Below are 21,929 nucleotides of genomic sequence, written 5' to 3' on the forward strand. Positions count from 1 at the left end.
GTTTAAAATTCCCCTAAATGTGTACACCAGTGGTGTAGAGTTTGTGGGAAAAAACAGACTGAAAGGTGTTAACAGTTTATAGTAGTGTGCTGGGCTGCTGCCTGTTTAATTGGCTGATTCTCATACATTCCACCTGCCAGTTATGCTAGTTCTCCTTGATTGCCTTCCTTCTGCTGTTTCCCCTTCCCATTTCATCCGTTTAAGCCCCGATGCATGCCTCGTATATCCGGTGCTCAGTTATAAACAGTTCTGCTATTTCTGTTGTTTTGTTTTGTTTTTTTGTTTTGTTTTAGGCCTGGTGCACGCCACGCACACCCATTTAGCTAGAGTAAACAGTTTTAAGCAGAACTGTCCCTCCCTGGATGCGAACACTCTCTGCATTTCATGGAATAAGAAAATACAGCCTCAGACACACACCCTTCTTAGCTGTGCTTAGCTAAGGGCAAACATGAGCCACTGAGCTCCAATGTGCTTACAGCAAGCATGATACCCCCCCATTTCATGTTAGCTGCTCCTCCTGTCTACATGGTGGTGTTGGAGCAGCTGCACAGTTAGGTGCAGTCTGACACTTAGAAGAAATTTGTGATTCAGTATAACTCCCCTCATTTGCATAACCACTGCCTTACTCCATAGTTACCAGACTTACATTGGGCCTTTCCCCTTAGCAGCCACTATTCCCTGGTATTGTTTTCATTCTGCATGCCTTTGACTATAATGGCAAAATGCAGATTTCTGTAAAAAATTACCCCCCCCCCCTTTTTTGGGCACTATCCCATTTGCACACTGCTGCCCTATCCTTAAACGGCCAAGATCGGCCAAAAAAGTTTTATTATAAAAAATTAAAACTATTTTTCATGCCAATGGCCATATATGTGGTCATTGGCATGCCTACTAAATATAATAATGCTTTCTTTCAAGCTTTCATGCCTCCGTTTTCTCATTTGCAGAAATCTATTCAGATAGTAACTGAATACATTTCTGCAGGTTACACTATTTCTACACGAACACCTGCCTGCTTGCTGAATCACTAATTCACCTCATTTGTATGGTTTTCACCAGCAAATGAGGTAATTAGCATAAGGCAGTGGTGCCTGGGAAGGAATAGTGTAGGAACACTAGTGCACATCCTGGGAGCCCTTTGTTGAATCGCTCGGTGTACATATTGCGTGTAGCAGCTCCTGCACTATTCCTGCACGTTGTGCAGGGCTTAATGAATCTTGGGGATAGATTACATAGCAGTGCAGAGAAGTAGTGTCAAAGCTAAGCTGCACCTTTGAAAACAATCAGGTTTTCTAACAAGATATGTAATTTTTACAAAGCAAACCAACAAACCAAAACACATCAATAAACGAAAACAGATGTTACTGAGAAAAACTGACCACAAAGACAAATAGCAAAACAAACTGCAGCCACCAAAATGAAAACACAGCTAATTATTAATATCATCAAAAATATTATTATAACATTCTCTTAGATCAACTAATCAAGGATGTTCAGCTTCCCAACAATTATGTATGCATATTAAGACATGAGCTTAATCAAGATTATAGGAAGCTCACAATTAAGCCAGATAAAATGGTAAAAATTATGCAATGCTTTTTTGATCTAATAGAACATTATTTCTCTGTTTAAAAATAAACAGTTTGGCTTGGGTTAAATTTAACAGAGGAATTTAACATTAAATATAAAGAGATAGTGCATGTGGTCACCAAATGTGGTAGAAGTGAAACTTCTGTAAGGAAGTGTGAATGAGATTATATTGTATTGTACTGTAGCATTTGCTTTCCTTCGCACTTCCTTACAAAAGTCTCACTTCTTCCATGTGTGGTGACCACCAATATATTTTTTAGTTATTTTATGTCATTTAATGAATAGCCTGTTGAATTTTTTGAGAATATATTTCTCCAAGGCTATGTCATGTCAATTATTCCTTGTGTCACATTCCATGACAGACACTACCATTGCCCGAAACAGTTAGTGCATATCCCATAATTCTGTTAAAACTCCTTAACTGTCTATTTAATGGTTGAATGTTATAAGATATCAGCACATGCAGGAATTATCAGTGTTGTGCTAGTTACTTATAAAAGTAATAAGTTACTATTACTAGTTACTTTTCAGTGAAAGTAATACATTACTATTACTTATTACTTTTCTTAAAAAAGTAATATATTACTATTACTAGTTACTAACTAAAGAAATGCATTACTTTTACATAAGTATAGTTTATAAGTTATAATATTAAGATTTACTCACACAAGTAAGCACATGCATGTAAGTGCATTATTAAAGCTATATGCTCAATGTTACAAAGATGATTAATAGTATTTAACAGATGAAAACTCCAGCATATTACTCTCAATAGCTGGGCAGCACAGCGGTTCAGCGGTTAGCATTGTTACCTCACAAGGTCTCTGGTTTGATTCTCAGCTGGGGTGCCTTCTGTGCATAGTGTGCAGGTCCTTTCTGTCACTTGTCCTGTGTATTCAAATAAGATGATGAGGCACTAGCTAACTGACTGCTACACACATGACATGCTTTCTTTCTGGCTGCTTACACAAAATTGGAACTCTTCTTGCACATGCTCAGTACTTATATGCACATGCCCATGAACTACAGTGGCTTTAAAGTTGCAACAAATACACTATGATCTACATTCGCCCTCTTCAATAACTGTGTTATGCAAATGAAAAATGGCAATCAGATACACATGAAAATTATATAAACTTATAAACAATAACAACCATGTCCAGGTTGCAGTGCATCTAAGATTTGGTCTTGAGATATGACCTGACCTTGTTATATAATAATCAGTACTGGGTTTAGCAACAGTGACAGTTACTGGGGAATGGTCTTCATTAAGAACTTTAGGGAAACTTTCAGGAACAGAAGATGAATTGTTCTCTGGAACAGGAATATTTGATAGCATACCCTGAGAATTAGAGTCTCAATTACCGACAAGATGCTGTAACATTGGCTTGGACACTGGCAATAAATGTTTACGCTTCCACCTAAATTCCATTCCTTGGGAATCAATGATGTATGATCTCAGTTCCTCACATAGATGTTTCACAAGTCCTACTCAATCAAAATGTTTTGCTGTCTGCATCCTCACTAACTCTCCTTCTTTTAATGGTTTGAGAGGTTTGCTGGTTTTGTCATAATGGAATTTCTATGGCAAATGCTTTTTCATGAGTTGAGCTTTTACTGCTTTGTTGTTTTTAGCACTTGGCATCAACAAATTCTTACTGACTGGTAGTGTAGTTATGGTTTGTCTCAACATCAGTCTCTGAGCTGGTGAACCAAGTAAATTGTCTTGAGGAATGTTTATGAGATTAAGCAAATTGAGAAAATATCAGTTTTGTCTCTTTTGGATTTCTCCAACAACTGTTTCGCACTTTGAACTATACATTCAGCCAAGCCATTAGATTGTTCATTTTACTAGTCGTCCTGAGTATCCATAAATTCCCATGTCTCGGCAAATCTTTTGAACTGCTGACTTGTAAACTGTGTACTGTTGTTAGAAATGACTTTGTGTGAACTACCATGAACAGAAAAATGTCTCTTCAATTTTTTAATGACAGGTTAGGAAGTAGGTCAATCTCGGACCAATTTGAATAAGAGTCTACTAATACCAAATAATGCTGTCCATTCCATTTGAAAATATTTCTGGCTACTGTCGACCAAGGTAGTTTAGGAATCTGGTTCAGCTGAAGTGGTCCTTTTTGTTGGTGTGGTTTCAGTACTATTACAAGTTGTACAAGCTGAGATTTCCTTCTCAATATCTTTTGACATAGAAGGTCAAAATACTAGTCCTCTCATCCTTCTTTTGGTAGAATCAGTTCCCAGGTGACTTCATTGCAAGTTTTTAATATACTCTTGTTGCAAAGATTTTGGAATTACCACTTTTGGACCTTTCATGATGATACCATCTTCCATCAAAATATCATCTCTATAAGGAAAATACTGCTGCACATCTGGTGGTAAACAAGATTGTTTTTCTGGCCATCTGTGACTAATAAAATGGCTCAGCTTCTGAAGAATCGGGTCAGAAGCTGTGTGATTTCTAAGCTCATCAAGACATATGGAAGAAAAATTTCTCACTTCCATAACTTCAAAATCAGCTTTCTCATTGTCATGCTGGTCAGTGGTTTGCCTGGGTGATCTGGATAAAGTATCAGGAAGATAAAGAAGTTTGCCTTTTGTGTAAACCATATTTAAATTGTACTTTTGCAATTTTAGCATCATGCGTTGCAATCTAGCTGGAGCTGTGTGCATTGTTTTTCCTCAAAATAGTAACCAGAGGTTGTTGACCAGTTTCAGACTGGATAGGTCAGCCATTAATATAATCATTGAACTTCGAAAATGCAAACACTACTGCCAAAAGCTCTTTTTCAATTTGTGCATACTGTATCTCAGTTTGAGTTAGAGTTCTAGATGCATAGGCTACTGGTTTACCCTCTTGAAGAATTACTACACCAAGACTACATTTTGAAACATCACAGGAAAGAGTTACAGGTTTGTGAACATCATAATATCTCAAAGTGGGTGGACTGGCAGTTTTCTATTTCAGGACATCAAATACTCTTTGGTGTTGTTCCAACCAGGACCAATTTACATTTTTGCATGTCAGCTCTTATAGTGGTGCTGAAAGCTCATTTAAATCAGGAATGAACTTGCATAAATAGTTGACCATGCCAAGAAAACATTGTAAAGATGTGGCATTGTCTGGAGCTGGCATTTCAAGAATTTCAGCTTGAATGGATCTGGTCGTAAGCCTGAACTGGTAAATAAATGATCCACATAAGCAACTTCTTTTAGTCTGAATTTACATTTCTGAGGATTCAGTTTAAGATTCACTTCATGAGTACAATCTAGAACTTTCCTGAGGTGTCTGTCATTTTTGACTTCACCATTGCCTCCTACAAAAATTTCATTGACTACAACAGCACATGGATCACCAGAAAAAAATTGCGCCATTGAACATTGGAAGACTTCACGCAGAATTTATCCCAAATGACATTTTCAAAAATCTGTACCTTCCAAATGGTGCACTGAAAGTGGATAGCAAGGAAAATTTTTGATCAAGTAAAATCTACCAAAATGAACTTTTAACTTTTTTGTATCTAAGACAGAAAAAACAGTAGCATTTGGCATGAGAGCAGCAGCTTCTTCAACTGTACACACTGGATGATGAGGTTGTTTCAGTGCTTTGTTTAAATCTCTTGGATCAATATATATCCGAATATCATCTGAGCTTTTCTTATGACATACTACCATAGATGATACCCATTCAGTTGGTTCTTCTACTGCGCAAAATACTCCTAAATGCACCATTCTGTCTAGCTCTGCTTTTACTTTGCCTTGCATTGCTACTAGAACCTTTCATGTTGGTCTGAGAACTTGGCTTACCTCGTGGTCTACTTCATGGAGTACACAACTGGGAGTTTGCCAAGTACGTCTTTGAAAATATCAATATATTCAGAAAAAATATTCTTTGTGAAACCTTCATTGTTGTTGATGCTTACTTGGTAGACTTCCTTATTAAATGAAATCAGTCCCATTTTCAAACTATCTTTGAGGCCTAACAATGACTGCATGTGTTTTTTGACTATGTAAAATTGCAAGTCATGGCTGTTCCCAGAGAATAGCATAAAAGCACTACTGAGCCTTCAGTTTGAATCTCTTCACCACCATAAGCAACAAGCTTTGCACACTTTGTCAAATCAAGTTTTTCACAAGCACACATTTCTGCTGACATAACATTGCACTTTGAACCAGTATCAACTTTGAGCTCTACAGGTCTCCCATTAATCAGTACATTACAAAATACTTTGTTCTTTGCCAGAAAATCTACTGTATTAACTTTTTCCTCAAGCACAGAGACTACACCAACATAAAATATAGGGTTGCAACTTTCTACTTGATCAACATGCTTCTTGGATTGCTTTCTCTTAATAAAAGAATGTACCGCTTTAGATTTACAAAGCTTTCTGAAATGATTCCTCTTTTTACATCTGTGACATTGCTGACCAAAAGCCAAGCACTTTTCCTGTTTAGATTCATGACTGCCTCCACAATTACGACAGTTGACTATGAGGCTTACCATGGGTTTTGCTAAATCACCCCTCAGTTTTGCTGCCTGTACCCTGGGTTTTACTAAAGCTGCCATGGGTTTCACTGTGGGAGTCATGCCCTTTGGCCTATACCTCTTAACATTGTGCTGTATGCTATCAACATTCATGTTGGAAGAAGCTGCAAGCATGCTCTTCTCATTCGTAAGGATATTCACTTGCTTTTCTGTAAGCTCATATATCTGACAAATCTCTATGGCTTTGCTTAAAATTAAATCACTGTCTTTAATCAAAATCTTTCTCACTGCATCATTATTAACACCACACATAAGCCTGTTGTTTATCAACTCATCTCTCACATCACCACATCTGCACATTTTTACCTTGTTTCTCAAGTCAGTTATATATGCTGCAAAAGTTTCACCAGACTTTTGATCTCTTGTGCAGGGCCGGCCTTAGCTGAAACAGCGCCCTAGGCGAAGTAGTGCTCTGGTGCCCCTTAAGCCCCACCCACACCAAACTCAAGGAACACCCCTATTTGAGCCACGCCCACAGATGGGCCACTCCCACAAAACACTCCAGTTCTTTCAGTGTTTAAATGCATGAAAATCTAAGTCATACTGTAAGACACCTTGTAGTGTAGTTGACTGCAGTTGAAGGCTGAATTCTCCTTAACAAACCCGGTTGATCTTTTGCTAGTGTAGCATTCATCTACAGTCATGAGACAGTATTAACTTTTTTGCAAGGTGCATTGATGTTTACATGTAGAAGTTATCATTTGGTCTAGTGTAGCAGCAACTCTGCATTAACATTACTATATACCCTGATGTTTTTCATGCTCTTCACAGGTCAGCCATCAAGTCCACATACTTCAGACAGCCACACATTGTGATGTGGTGATGCTGCAGCTGTATGCTGACCCAGAGGCCAAAAAGGAAAGCAGTGTTACTGCTACAGTGACTGACGTCTTGAACTTTGCATACAACTTACCAACATCAAGCGGATTTCTCAAAATTGTATTGGCAATGTTTCTTATCCATTATGGGTTACAGATGGATGTGGGACCTTTAAATTCAGTTTTATAGAACAGCAGTGTACTATTTTCAGCTATCAGGTCCACTCAAGTAATTTGAAGACATATTTAAGACAAGAGACATTGTGATATTGTCAAATGATTTTATTCCATTACTTGTCAAGTACATTTTTATATGCAATCTTTGACAGTAAAATGTTGCACTTGTACAAACTGTCAGGTCTGGTTGACTAATTTGAAAACAGGTTTCAGTTGGCACAATTAATGCTAAAGACTACTAGACATTTACTTTATACAGTTCATACTCAAGACATTCTAATATTGTCAGATGACTTTATTCCATTGCTGTCCCATTACATGTACATTTCTATATGCAATGTTTGACACTTGTATAAACTGCCAGGTGCACTTGAATTGTTACACTTCATGTGAAAGACATCGAAAATTGTCATTGAATTATTCCTTTGCTGGCTACCAGATGTACATTTCTATCTGCAGTCTTCAACAATAAAAAGTGTTTCACTTGTACAAACTGTCCGGTCTGCTTGACTATTTGAAAACATTAGGTTTCAGTTGGCACAATTAATGCTAAAGACATTGAAATATTGTCAGATTTTATTTAATTGCTGGCTACTAGACATTTCTATATGCAATGTTTGACAGTTAAATGTTTAACTTGCACAAAGTGTCAGGTCCACATGAGTAACTTCAAGACATTCATTTAGCTGGTTCAGTTCATGCTTCAGACATTGTAATAGCCAGGTTTTATTCCACTGCTGCCATTAGATGCACATTTCTATATGCAATGTTTGACTATGAAATGTGCGACGTCCACTTGAATTGACACCCTTCATGTCAACAATTGTCATTCAAGTATTCCTTTGCTGGCTATTAGATGTACATTTCTAAATGCAGTGTTCAACAGTAAAAAGTGATTAACTTGTACAAACTGTCAGGTCCACTTAAGTTGAAGACATTAGATTTCAGTTGGTGCACTTCATGTTAGACATCAAAATTTGTCACATTTTATCTGCTGCTATTCATGCATTTCTATATGCAATACTTTACAATAAATGTGTAACTTGTACAAAAAGTGTCCGGTCTGCTTGAGTAATTTTGAAAAGGTTAGGCACAGTTCATGTGAAAGACATTATTGAAATATTGTCAGATTTTATTTCATTGCTGGCTACTAGACACATTTTATATGTAATGTCTGACAGTTAAATGTTATCTTGCCAAACTGTCAGGTCCACTTGAGTAATTTCAAGACACATTCATTTAGCTGGTTCAGTTCATGCTTCAGACATTGTAATAGTCTGGTTTTATTCCCCTGCTGCCATTAGATGTACATTTCTATATGCGTTTCACAGTGAAATGTTACACTTGTACAAAACTGTCATGTCTACTGGAGTCTAACAGGTTTCAGCTGGCACATTTCCTGTGAAAGATACTGTATCATTGTCTGGTAATTGATTAAAGACTGGCACTGACCCTATTGGCATTATGCAACTACACCTTCAATTACATTATGAACTTAATTGGCCCTAGGGCCTATACAAGCCTAGCCATAACCAACTCCCTGAAACATTAGCAGATGCAAGAGCAGGGTTCAACTTTGTTATAGCCATTCAGGTCAGCCAGTCACAGTAGTAGAGAATAATGCCCAACTGACAGTACTTTGAGCTTCCCTACCAACTTTGCTGTAGTGCTTCCCTACAGGAACTCTAGCATGCTGCAATATTGTTATGCCTTACACTGTAAAATCTTGACTACAGGGTAAATCAGATGTGAAATCATGCATAATTTGCACACTATTCATTACCTACCTAGCTACTTACTAAAGCTGCACTTATTGTGCCTTCCACTGAGCAAATCAATTATATCAGCATAGTCTATCTGGCAAGATACCTCATTAATTGAAATCATAGCCAAGCCCACAAGACTATCTTGTCACATAGTACTTAAATAAGTTAGTTGTAGTTTGGAGAAGCTTCTCTCCCCAGATGCAACCGTCATTGGCAGTGTCAACAAAATGCGCAGAGCTACCACTACCTGTGGGAATATCTCCATTAATATGCGCTTTATTACACTGACATCCAGCACTGATAATCCCTTTGGAGTAATGTGATAAAGTGTTTAATTCCTCATACAACTGTACTACATCAATATCAGCAGATTCAAGGTGGGTTAACAGACAGAACTGAAATATGTTCAGTAACTACCAAGAGTTCCTGTATGTTGTAGAGGAAGCCAAAAGTAGCACTATGAGCTGTAAGCTGAGTGAACCTGTCCTTCACAGATGACACTGCAACATCAACAAGAGTGTTGAAAGTTGACTTTATTATTCTGTTCAGGACTAATTACAGTCATCATTATTTGCATAACCAACAAGCCTCTTTCCTGGGTCTCACCTCATCTGCACCAGGAAACTGAAATTCTACCTCCAGTGCTTCAGCTAGCTCAGTAGTAGTTACTTTTGCCTTTTTGTACCTTGTGGCCCTGTATTATGTTAAAACACTTTCCAGTTCATCAAGCAGAATCACTGCTTGATCAATTTGCATGGAAGAGCTTTGCAAACGTTTACGGACTTGTCCAACCTTCACTAATGCATCATACCAGACTACCAGTGCTACTAATGCATCATACCAGACTACCAGTGCTATTAAAACTTAACACTTCTTGTACTGCTCAGCCATGCTGCTTAGATATGCCTTAGGAGCCTTGTCTTTTGTAAGTTCTGCCACTAAAACCAAGGCATTGCAAAGTGCACCCACTTCAGATCACACTGCTTTCACACTTTCTACCCTACACTCCCACCTGGTCTCACAAAGTGGCTTTACAGTTAGACCTGACATCATCACAAAATATTTTGTACCTCTGAAGAGTGTACATTCATTGCAGATTACCAAAGAATGAAACAGCATCTATTGAAGACTTTGCAGCATTACCAATTACAAGACTGAAATTGTGACAGCCTCAGGGTACAAAAAATGCATGTGGATTTAAAGACAAGATTCTTGCCTGAACACCAGAATGTTTTCAATTCATATTAGAGCCAATATGTCATAACCCTGGCCTCTGCAGTTCTCTAGTGGAATTCCCAAACTTTTAAGTTCATTTAACATTGTCAGTGAGAAATCCACCAGTAGTCCCAGTAACATGGAAGGACAAAAAGTACCCCTTTCCTTCCAGTTTCATTGCATTCACAAAATGGACAGTGACATGCAATGTTTCAGTGACATGTTACACTTGTATTGTCATGTCTGCATGAGGCACTTAAAAGCAGTAGTGTTCAGGTGGCGCACAGTTCATGGTATAGATACTGTAACTGTCAGATAATTAAAGACTGGCAATGACCCTACCGCCATTATGCAACCACACCTTCATTACACATGCTGAAACATTAGCAGATGGAAGAATAGGGTTCAACTTTGTTCTAGCAATTCAGGTAAGCCAGTTACAGTAGTAGAGAATAGTGCCCAGCTGACAGTACTTTGTGCTGCCCTACAGGAACTCTGGCATAGTACAGAATTGTTATGCCTTCCACTGTAGGATCAGACTACAGGGTACATCAGATGTGAAATCATGCATACTTTGCACACTGTTCATTCTCTACCTAGCTACTTACAAAAGCTGCACTTTTCATGCCTTGCACTGAGCAAATCAGTTATATCAGCATAGTCCATCTGGCAAGATCTCATTATTAATGGAGATCATAGCCAAGCCCACAAGTTTATCTAGTAACTTAGTACTTGTTAGTTTGGAGAAACGTAACTCCCCAGATGCAACTGTCACATGCAGTGTCAACAAAATGTGCAGCGCTACCACTACCTCTGGGAATATCTCCACTAATACGCACTTTTTCATTACATTAAAGACATCCAGCACTGTGACATTACTCCAAAGGGATTATCAGTGTTTAATTCCTCATACAGCTGTACTGCATCAATATCAGCAAATGCAAAATGGGTTAACAGACAGAACTGAAATATCTTCAGTAACTACCAAGAGTTCCTGTATGTTATAGAGGAAGCCAAAAGTAGCACTATGAGCTGTAAGCTGAGTGAACCTGTCCTTCACAGATGATAGTGCAACATCAGCAAAGAGTGTTGAAAGTTGACTTTACTATTCTGTTCAAGACTAATTACAGTCATCATTTGGTGCATAACCAAAAAGCCTCTTTCCTGGGTCTCACCTCATCTGCACCAGGAAACTGCATTCTTACCTCCAGTGCTTCAGCTAGCTCAGTAGCAGTTACTTTTGCCTTTTTGTACCTTGTGGCCCTGTATTCTGTTGAAAACCTTTTCAGTTCATCAAGCAGAATCACTGCTTGATCAATTTGCATGGAAGAGCTTTGCAAAAGTTTACCGACTTGTCCAACCTTTACTAATGCATCATACCAGACCACCAGCGCTATTAAAAACTTAGCACTTCTTATACTGCTCAGCCATGCTGCTTCAGATATACCTTAGGATCCTTATCTTTTGTAAGTTCTGCCACTGAAACCAAGGCATTGCAAAGTGCACCCACTTCAGATTACACTGCTTTGACACTTTCTACCCTACACTTCCACCTGATCTCAGTGGCTTTACAGTTAGACCTGACACATGATCACAAAATAGTTTGTACCCGAGTTAGAGAATGTAAACAGTGTACATTCATTGCAGATTACCAAAGAATGAAACAGCATCTACTGAAGACTTTGCATCACCAATTACTAGACTGAGATTGTGACAGCCACAGGGTGCAAGAAATGCATGTGGATGTAAAGACAAAATTCTTGCCTGAATATGTTTTCCCTTCATATTAACAGCCATTGTCATAACCCTGGCCACTGCAGTTTTCTAGTGGAACTCTCAAACTTGAGTTCATTTAACACACTGTCACTGAGAAAGCCACCAGCAGTCTCAGTAACCTGGAGGAAGGAGAAAAGTATGCCTTTCTTTCCACAGTTTCATTGCATTTAGCAATACGGACAGTCAGTGACATTTCTATATGCACTATTTCAGTGAAATGTTACTTGTACACACTGTTATTTCTACTTGAGTCACTTAAAACAGTAGGGCTTGTTGTCACAATTAATGTTAAAGATACTGTACCATTGTCAGATGATTGATTAAAGATTGGCAATGCATCTATTGGCAGTAGGCAACTATACCTTCAGTACACATGCTGAAACATTAGCAGATGCAAGAACAGGGTTAGTCAGCTTCGTTATACCCATTCAGGTAACATGTTACAATACAGAATAGTGCATAGCTGACCATACTTTGTGCTTTCCTGCCAACTTTACTGTAGTGCTTCCCTACAGGAACTCACATACTACCAAACAATTGTGCCTTCTGCTTATGACTGTTGTGAAGTCATACAAAATTTGCACACTGTTAGATTCATACCTAGCCACTTACTAAAACCGCACTTTTCTTGCCTTGCACTGAGCAAATCTATCAATTATATCAGCAGAGTCTATCTGGCAAGATATTTCATTATTAATTGAAATCATAGCCAAGCACACAAGTCTATCCTGTAGCATAGTACTTCTTAAGTATGTTTTGATTAGTTTGAGTTTGGAGAAGCTTCTCTCCCCAGATGCAACTGTCACTGGCAGTGTCACCAAAATGCGTAGAGCTACCACTACTTGTGGGAATATCTCCACTAACCCTCACTTTTTCATTACATTAAGGACATCGAGCACTGATAATCCCTTTGGAATAATGTGGCAAAGGGTTTTCAATTCCTCATACAGCTCTACTGCATCGATATCAGCAGAGGCATTGTGGGTTAAAAGATTCTGCAAGTCTTTACAGAGCTGAAATAGCTTATCATCAGAAACAGTACAGAGGTCTTGTATGTTGTAGAGGAAGCCAAAAGTAGCACTATGAGCTGCAAGTTGAGTGAACCTGTCCTTCACAGATGATAGTGCAACATCAACGAGAGTGTTGAAAAAGTTGACCTTGAAATTCTGTTCAGGACTAATTAGACACTCATCATCGGCTTCATAACCAAAAAGCTTCCTCTTTTTCCTGGGTCTTACCTCATCTGCACCAGGAAACTTGAGTTCTACTTCCAGTTCTTCAGCTAGCTCAGTAGCAGTCACTTTTGCCTTTTCGTACCCTGTGACCCTGTATTCTGTTAAAAACCTTTTCAGTTCTTCAAGCAGAATCACTGCTTGATCAATTTGCATGGAATAGCTTTGCAACAGTTTATTGACTTGTCCAACCTTTACTAATACATCATACCAGACTACCAGCGCTATTAAAAACTTAATACTTTTCATTGTACTGCTCAGTGATGCTGCTTCTGAATATACCTTAGGATCCTTTCCTTTTGTAACTTCTGCCACCGAAACTAAGGCATCATAAACTGAACCCACTTGGTATCTCACTGCTTTCACACTTTCTACCCTACACTCCCACCTGGTCTCACACAGTGGCTTTACAGTTAGACCTGACACATTATCACAAAATATTTTGTACCTCTGAGTAGAGGATGTAAACAGAGTGTACATTCGTTGCAGATTACCAAAGAATGAAACAGCATCTATTGAAGACTTTACAGCATCACCAATTACTAGATTGAGATTATGACAGCCACAGGGTACAAAAAATGCACGTGGATTTAAAGACAAGATTCTTGCCTGAACACCAGAATGTTTCCCCTTCATATCAGAGCCATTGTCATAACCTTGGCCTCTGCAGTTTTTGAGGGGAACTCCCAAACTTTTGAGTTCATTTAAGACCATCTCTGTGAGGAAAACCCCAGTAGTCTCAGTAACCTGGAGGAAGGACAAAAAGTACTCCTTAACTTCCACACTTTCATTGCATTCAGCAATATGGACAGTCAGTGACATCTGTTCCTGATGACTGCAGTCAGGAGTGCAATCCAATATAATGGAGTAGTACTTGGCATCTCTTATCTTTTGCAAAATACTGTCTCTGTCAGACTTGGACATTAACATTATCAACTCATTCTGAATGGTTTTCCCCAAGTAGTGATCATGGATCTCAGCATTACTGATACGATGAAGATGCTCTTGTATTACTGGATCAAACTTCCCCAACAGCTGCACTAACCTGAGGAAGTTGCCATTACCACAAGAGTCGGTCCTCACTACCCCTAAATGCCAGGTTATGTTGGGACAAGTACTGACAGATTGCAAGCAGTATTTCCAGAACATTTCTCCAGTATTTTCTCTCAGACTTAATCATGTTCTCACGGTGGTTATCAATGGTGGAGCTATTCTTAAGCCTCAAATGCAAGTCACTGCACTTCACTGCACTTCTTTGTGTTTTAATGACCGTTCATGTTCTATAAGCTTTTCCCCTAAATATTTCCAGTCACATGTTCCTGTACTAGACAGGGCAACTACATGAGTACTGCTGAACAACTTGCAACAAAAACAAAATACTAAGTTACTACTTTCTGAATACACCAACCAAGACCTTCTGACTGTCTCACCATTTGTCAGGGTTTTAGTATAAAACATGGGATTGAATCTTCTATGGTGATCATCATAAGGGAAACTGTGTTTCATTACTCGAGCACGCCCTGCAGCAATTAACAAGCAACAAACTTTGTCATCCATGGGATATGGTCATTTAGCAGGGTCACTATCTACTTCCTTGTGAGTTACTGGATCTACTTCCGTATATTCCTCCTCATATACTTCTGCTTGGTCAGATACACAAGCTGCTTCTAGCTCTGAACACACAGAAATGGAACCATGGAGCAAGGATGGCTCAGACACTAAGGGAGCTCCACACTCTGTGTCACACTCAGCATTACCACCTGCAAGGTTGGAGCCATTAGCATACAACTCTGACTCGTTATTATTAGTACATCCAGTACCAGTATTCTCAACTTCTACCAAACAGTAAGCATCTCTGGGACTCTGGCAGGAACTGTCACTCTCACCTTGTCTGGAAGGACTGCTTGGCACCTCAGAAAAATCTGCCTCTTGAAGCATTTCACTGTCCCTGTCTTGAAGCTGACTGCTGTCTAATGTCTGACTAGACTGCATAAATCGCATCACTGAAGCACGTAAGCTAGCCACTTGCAATTCTCTTTCAGCCTTGCTTTTTCTATTTGCTGCACCAGAAAGTTTCTTTGGACCTTTCCAGCCTGTCTGTTAAAAATAAATTTGGTAAATGCAAATATATTAGGAATGGAAATTTCAGGGTTCATAAACTTCCTCTCAATTCTTAGAACTGCTCACCCACCCAAGCCTTGCAATTACCCAAGTAGGCCTTGTAACTACAACTGGTTGTATAACTAAGTACATGTATTACAGCCAGCTTCATAAATGTATGAAGTAGTCCAGCAGAACAGTTTTGTCATGCCTTCTCAATGTCTGACACTAGACAGCCAGTTCAAATCAAGAAACATGCATCTGGAACTAGAGCTTGCATACCCATATTGAGCACATTTACTTTCCCCCCGTCTCATACGATTACTTTACTTGTAAACATTTAAAATGCTACAGCCCTACTGGCTCATAAAGTGACACGATGGGGCATTTTTAATTTCATTTACAGTCTAAATGGATTGTGCCTACAATGTCAGCTTCAGGAATTTACTATTCATTTCTCTGAAAATGTTTACCGATTCATTGCAGAGGATGCTGTATTCATTGCAGAGGATGCTGTATTCATTGCAGAGGATGTATTCTTTGTAGAGGATGTATTCATTGCAGAGGATGTATTCATTGCAGAGGATGATGTATTCATTGGAGCACTGAAAGCTTCAGAATATTTCAGCAGTTGGCTTCTGTCAAGTCAAGTTCAAGGTAACCAAGTTTCCCGAAATTCTATGCATGACAAAACGTAACATAAGCAATACTGTACGGCACAAAAAAATCAGTTTACAGGATCATCAGTGGGGAGCATCAATGCTAAGTGCACCTCAGAACCTCACTATAATATGAACACATACAATTCTCATACATTAATGCTAGTCTGCCAAAACATTTAGGAAATATTATGCCCCTGCTGCTTAGCACTCCACATTAGTGAGTTGTTGACAGAGTCTAACCTTGAAATCAGGGCTAAATAGAAGACTGTCACAGCCGGATTGATGGCCATCTATTTTCCTTCATGCCCATACAACATTCTCATGATATGCACTCAGAAACCACATGCCTTGCACTTTACAGATCCTGTAAAGAAGCTCAAGTATAATGCAAAGTTAATTTTGAGTTTCTGGTCCTGCAATGAATAAAAAAAGGCCAGCTCTTTGTTTATGGCAACTCAGTTGTGCTACCAATGAAGTGATTCACATGATTATAGGATACTAGGCTACTGGCATGGAGGCGCTAAAGCCTAGACAAGAATTTCACCCATGCGCACAAAGTCAGCACCTGTTTTCCCTGTCCAGCAGCAGGGACACAGGTGGGATCCCACGGGCGTGTTTTCTGTCTCCCATCCAGTTGTCCAGGTTCCTCTTAAAGAGGGCTAGTGAGGATAAGAAACATGTTTTTGAGGCTATGAACTGTCATTTCAAAAGATTGAGATACCACTGTATTCTCCTCACATGCAGTGTCCTTGCAGTTAGTACTTAGTTTTGAAGCAGAGAAAAGTCTGTCAACTAAGCTTCCCCTAAAACAAGACTATCAAGAAAGACTTTGCAGTTAGAATGGTCCCTATATTGGTCCCTATATTTGTTTGGAGAAAATTGACAGAGCAAGATAAACAGGAACCATCACAGAGTTTGTTGAACAGCAAGGTATTGGCACTGCAGGGAGATGGTGCGACTCCGACAATCACCCAACTAAACATAGAAGTGGTAATAAATGTGACTGTAAAACTGTTTTGAACCTTTTACAACAAAAAATTTTAATGTAGTATACCCATGTTTTAAAACATGATAAACAGAACCATAACTGAAGCCTCTATCCAGAAAATATCCCAAGCCATACCCATCCGTAAACTGACAAAACTATAGACCAATAGCTATCCTTTCCCCTCTGGCTAAAATTATGTAAAAGTGTATACATGAACTACTTTTACACTAACTTATTCAAAATAATCTTCTGGCCAACTCCCAGCATGGATTTAGACCACAACACAGTACCACCTTAGCCCTCCTCTCCTTTTCTAATGTCATAAATTCCAACCGTAACAATCTTCTGCCCTGTTTCTTGATCATTCCAAGACCTTTGACATTGTTAACCACCAGTTACTCTTACTTACCCTAATTCAGTAGGCAAAACCAGGCATTTGCTCCCATCTGACCTTACTGTGATCCCCTCCCTTAATCAGTTCAAAAAAATCTAAACCAGTATTTTAAAAATCACTGGTTATGTCTTTGCTCTAACCATGACTAAGCCTCATCCACTTCCATAATCCTGCAATTTTATTCATAGCAACTACCCTCCTACGCTAAGGTTTGAAAAGAGAAACCAATATCTTTGCAGATACTCTGTATACAAGCTACACCTATAGGTTTGATAAGAGACCAACATATTTGTATATATTTCTGTATATAAACTGTATTCTTCATAAGCCTGAAATGTGAGACTAACTTATGTTAATACAATGTTTGTGCATACACTGTAACTTGCTTGTCTTTAAGTTTGGAGCCTTTCTCCCAGGGCCTCTGCTGAAAATGGATATGTATCTAGTCGGACTATCCCAGTCAACAAATTTAAAATAAAATAAATAAAAATCAAAATGAGCAGATTTACATTTTGCCACAGCCAAGAATGACAAGAGTGCTAAACCAGGGGTCAATTTACAGTTACCCATACGTTCAAATAATGTTTGAAATGTGCAAGATCTATACCTTTCTCTATTTTCTTTGTATAGAACCACACCACTACTCAGAATACTCAGGAATCAAAATAATCATAATGTGAAAGTAGAACTCTTACTGAATTAAAAATACTCCACATTGTGCTAAAATGTATGCATGCATGTACTCACCCATACAATTAAAAGGATTGCAGCCACATACTGGGTTTGAAATGCTACACATAATAGAGTTTGACAATGAACTGCTCAGTTTTCCTAAGGCAAGACATTTTAAATGGTAGTTCACATTGCTTAGCCAACGTCTGTAGCACAAAGCTCAGTTACCAGTTATCTGCGGAGGTAGTTGTACTAGAAAATATCAGCGTGGAAAATCAGCATTCCAAGCAAAACAGCAAGTTTAACACACAAAACACCACCACAAGAAGGTGGTCAACTTTCATCTCAGTAGCCCCCTGCTCTAGCTTAGTTTTTCCATCAAAATATCAGTGTGGAAAATCAGCATTCCAAGTAAAACAGCAAGAGTAACACAAACACCACCACAAGAAGGTGACCAGTTTCATCTCAGTAGCACCCTTCTCTAGATTAGTTTTTCCATTAAACTGTTTTTTTTTTTTTGTTGCATTTATTGCACCTTCTAACTTACACCTCATGCATGCATACATTCACTCCAAATTCAGGAATAGAGATTTCAAAAGCAGCGCCTTTAAAATCTGGGACTACAGCTGCTACCTGGAGAATATCCCACCATCCACAATAATGGAGATCCCAGTAGTAACTTAGGCTGCATCAGAGGCCAGGAAGGTGACAGATTGAGCCAGTGACTCTGGTCACAAGGCCTGCAGAATTCAAAATAATTTAAGAATTGCATTGTGGAGTGGAGACTTCTTGGGGAATGATATGACATAAGAGTTTACATGCTGGATGAGTGTTGAGAAGCTGAGAAATGTTTAATAAGGTACTGTACTTAGTAAGCATCAACAAAGCCTTTACTGCATACGTATATGCAGATGTCAAACTGCTTTCAAGTTCTGTGCATCCTCAGATTGTGTATGCCTTGCAATTTGAACCAAAGGCTTCATGGGCTAGCATTGCTTATAATGTAGTCAGGCAGGAGGCATATTGATTTAATGAAACTATGTTGAATGAACAGACAGTTTTTGTCTGTGTAGCACAGCATGTTACCTCCTTTTGTCTTAGAGTCCAGTTAACAACATTATGCTTCTTTAAAATAAATCCTGCTTATTGAGAAAACACTGCAGAGTGTTAAAATGACTACCAGAAATGAGTATACCTCAACTCCAGAGTAAAATACTGCATGTACTTTGAGACCAGCTAGAATTTTCTTTTCATTGTTATGTTTTATTACTTTTAACAAAGGGGGTTATAGTAATGGTAGTGTGCTAAGTGTTGTAATGTATACCATGCCCTGTTACAAGAGTAGTTACACAGAGAGTTAAGAAACAAATGGAAATACCCACATACAAGTAACCTATCCAAGGAATTGTCCTACGATGTGGATTAATTGAGTATAGTCACATGAATATGATTTCTTCAATGCTTTATTTCAGTCTAGTATGTAATTGTGGTTCATTTTCAGGGAAGACTTTGACATCTATTGATAGTCTTAACTATGCAAAAGAATACAAACGACAAAAGTAAAGAGAGGAGATGTAAAACATTTCCGATATTAATAATCTTTTACGGTATGCCCATGAGCTCACTAAAACACAATATAATGCATTCTAATACAAACATGTTACGTTACTGGAAACAAAATGCCATTAAATTAAAGTGTTTTGTTTCTACATTTTCCACTAACAGTAGACTTATTTTACTACAGACTGGATATGATTTTCTGGTATTAGATTTCTAGAGTGGACACATTGCAAGTTTCCCATCCCCAGTATCTATTAACCACAGTGCACCCCCACACCAATTAAGCTGGAACACACACAAAATAAACAGGTGGAACCACATCTTATGTACTCTGCTCCTTCCCCTATCAGAAGGCACTGTCCGGACCCAGGCTACTGGGGCATAATTATTAATATCACCCTATCGCCACATTATTAAGGATCAGTGTGCAAGTGAAGTGTAACTCTGCATCGGTGATCAAGTCAGCCTGCTGCGATTGTAAGCAAGATCTAAATGTGTGCACAAGACCCACAAAACAACAAGTTAGCCTTAGGGAGCAGCTTACACTACAAAATACGATTTAAACAGCTAGTTGCAGTCACTGAAAATAGTACTAGTCTAATATGTGCAAATTTTTAAATATTCAAACAATCATTCCATTCCACAAGTTAGCCTTACGGAGCAGCTTACACAGACTACAAAACATGATTTAAATAGCTATTTGCAGTCACTGAAGCTAAAGTGAAAATAGTACTAAAGTGCAGATTTTTAAATATTCAAAAAAATCATTCCATTCCACAAGTTAGCCTTACGGAGCAGCTTTGTTACACAAAATACGATCCTGATTTATTTAAACATCTAGTTGCATCGCAGTCACTGAAAATAAATAAATATTAAAAAAATCATTATTTCCATTCCAGACAGATCCCCTCTAGTTCTCCTGCAAACTTCCAACATTTTTCTGAATTGACTTACCTTCAAAAGCCAAGGGAAGCAAACAAGAAGGAGAAAAAAAGTGAAAATCCAACTTGGTAGCCCGCGTGTTGTACAGGGAGCTAGTCCACTGATAATCCATGCAGACGCTGTCCAGACAGTCCACCGATCAGGAACAGAACAGGAAGTAATGCCACTCAGTCTCAGCCAATAGATACGCCCGCCTCAGCAATGAAGAAATGAATGAGAGGCGGGCGTGAGCTACATTATATACTCTGGATTGGAGCAGTAGCCAGGGACGTCATGGTACCAAAGCATCATTGATTGGATGCTTTAAATAATGCCAACCAAGAGCAGCCACTGAAAACTCATCGGGGGGGTGGAATAGCTAGCACTGTAGGTTCTTCTATGTGCTGTGAAACCTAATGAATGAATTACGGAAGTGTGGGAGGGCCCAATGCTGAAAAGAGAGATTTAACATGAAATTACGCCCTTTACGATGCCGGCCTTTACAGCACCCTAGGCGGACGCCTAGTTCGCCTATGCCTAAGGCCGGCCCTGCTCTTGTGTAAAATATGTGCCTTTCCATTGTAATATCTGTTTGAAGGTTGCACATTTCTCTAAATTTACTTTTTAAGCACAGAGGATCTTCCCCTGTTTCAGTCTGTACCACAATATGGTGGTCTTCCCCCTCCACTGCATAAACAACAGGCACATACACAAATTAACATTCTCTCTCAATGGCTTCTGAACCAGCTAAATTGATCAGAATAAATGCTTTTGTATGTGCTTCTTTATCAGAAAAAGCAGTCTGTATGAAAATATCATATTCTTGCTGAAACACTCTTCAATTTTCAGCAATATTATTATCAAACACAAGTGGACCAGGTCTGTGAAATCCCTCTGCCATGTCAAATAAGTGTCAAACACACACCAGGTACTTGTAATTATGTTCAGCTGCACAGCAGACTATTTGAAATAACTGTACTCTTTGAAAAGACTAATACTGCACACAGTGCCAACAGTTTGCACACTTTAGACACTCTGAATAGCTTTAGTCAATGTGAAAAAGTAGTACATTGTGAAAAAATACAGTCATTTTCTCACTTTCAAACATTTTATATGATCCAGATATTGTTTCTAATGTTTTCAGAATTATTTCAAGTACTTTGATCAATACGTCACTATTCCGAACATTTTGTTTATTGAGTAATTTGTTTTGAAAGTTTTGAATGCTTTACTTTATATTCATTGAGGAAAAAATCATTTAAATGAGTTTAAGTACCTGGAAATATTTTCTAACCTGTTTATGAGTTGTTTGTGAGTCATTTGAGCCACTCCTGTATATTTCTCCATTTCTGACTGTGCACCTCATGATTTTAAGAAGTTCTGACTTCAGATCCCATTCTGACCCCATGTCACTCGTCTTGTGTATTTAAATAAGACAATGAGGCTTGGGTGTTCGTTTAAGATATTTATTACTCGCAAACACATCCGGATGGATGA

This window comes from Protopterus annectens, chromosome 10.part0, assembly GCF_019279795.1.
Source record: "Protopterus annectens isolate FY-2018-M chromosome 10.part0, PAN1.0, whole genome shotgun sequence".
NCBI classification, from domain to species: Eukaryota; Metazoa; Chordata; order Ceratodontiformes; family Protopteridae; genus Protopterus; species Protopterus annectens.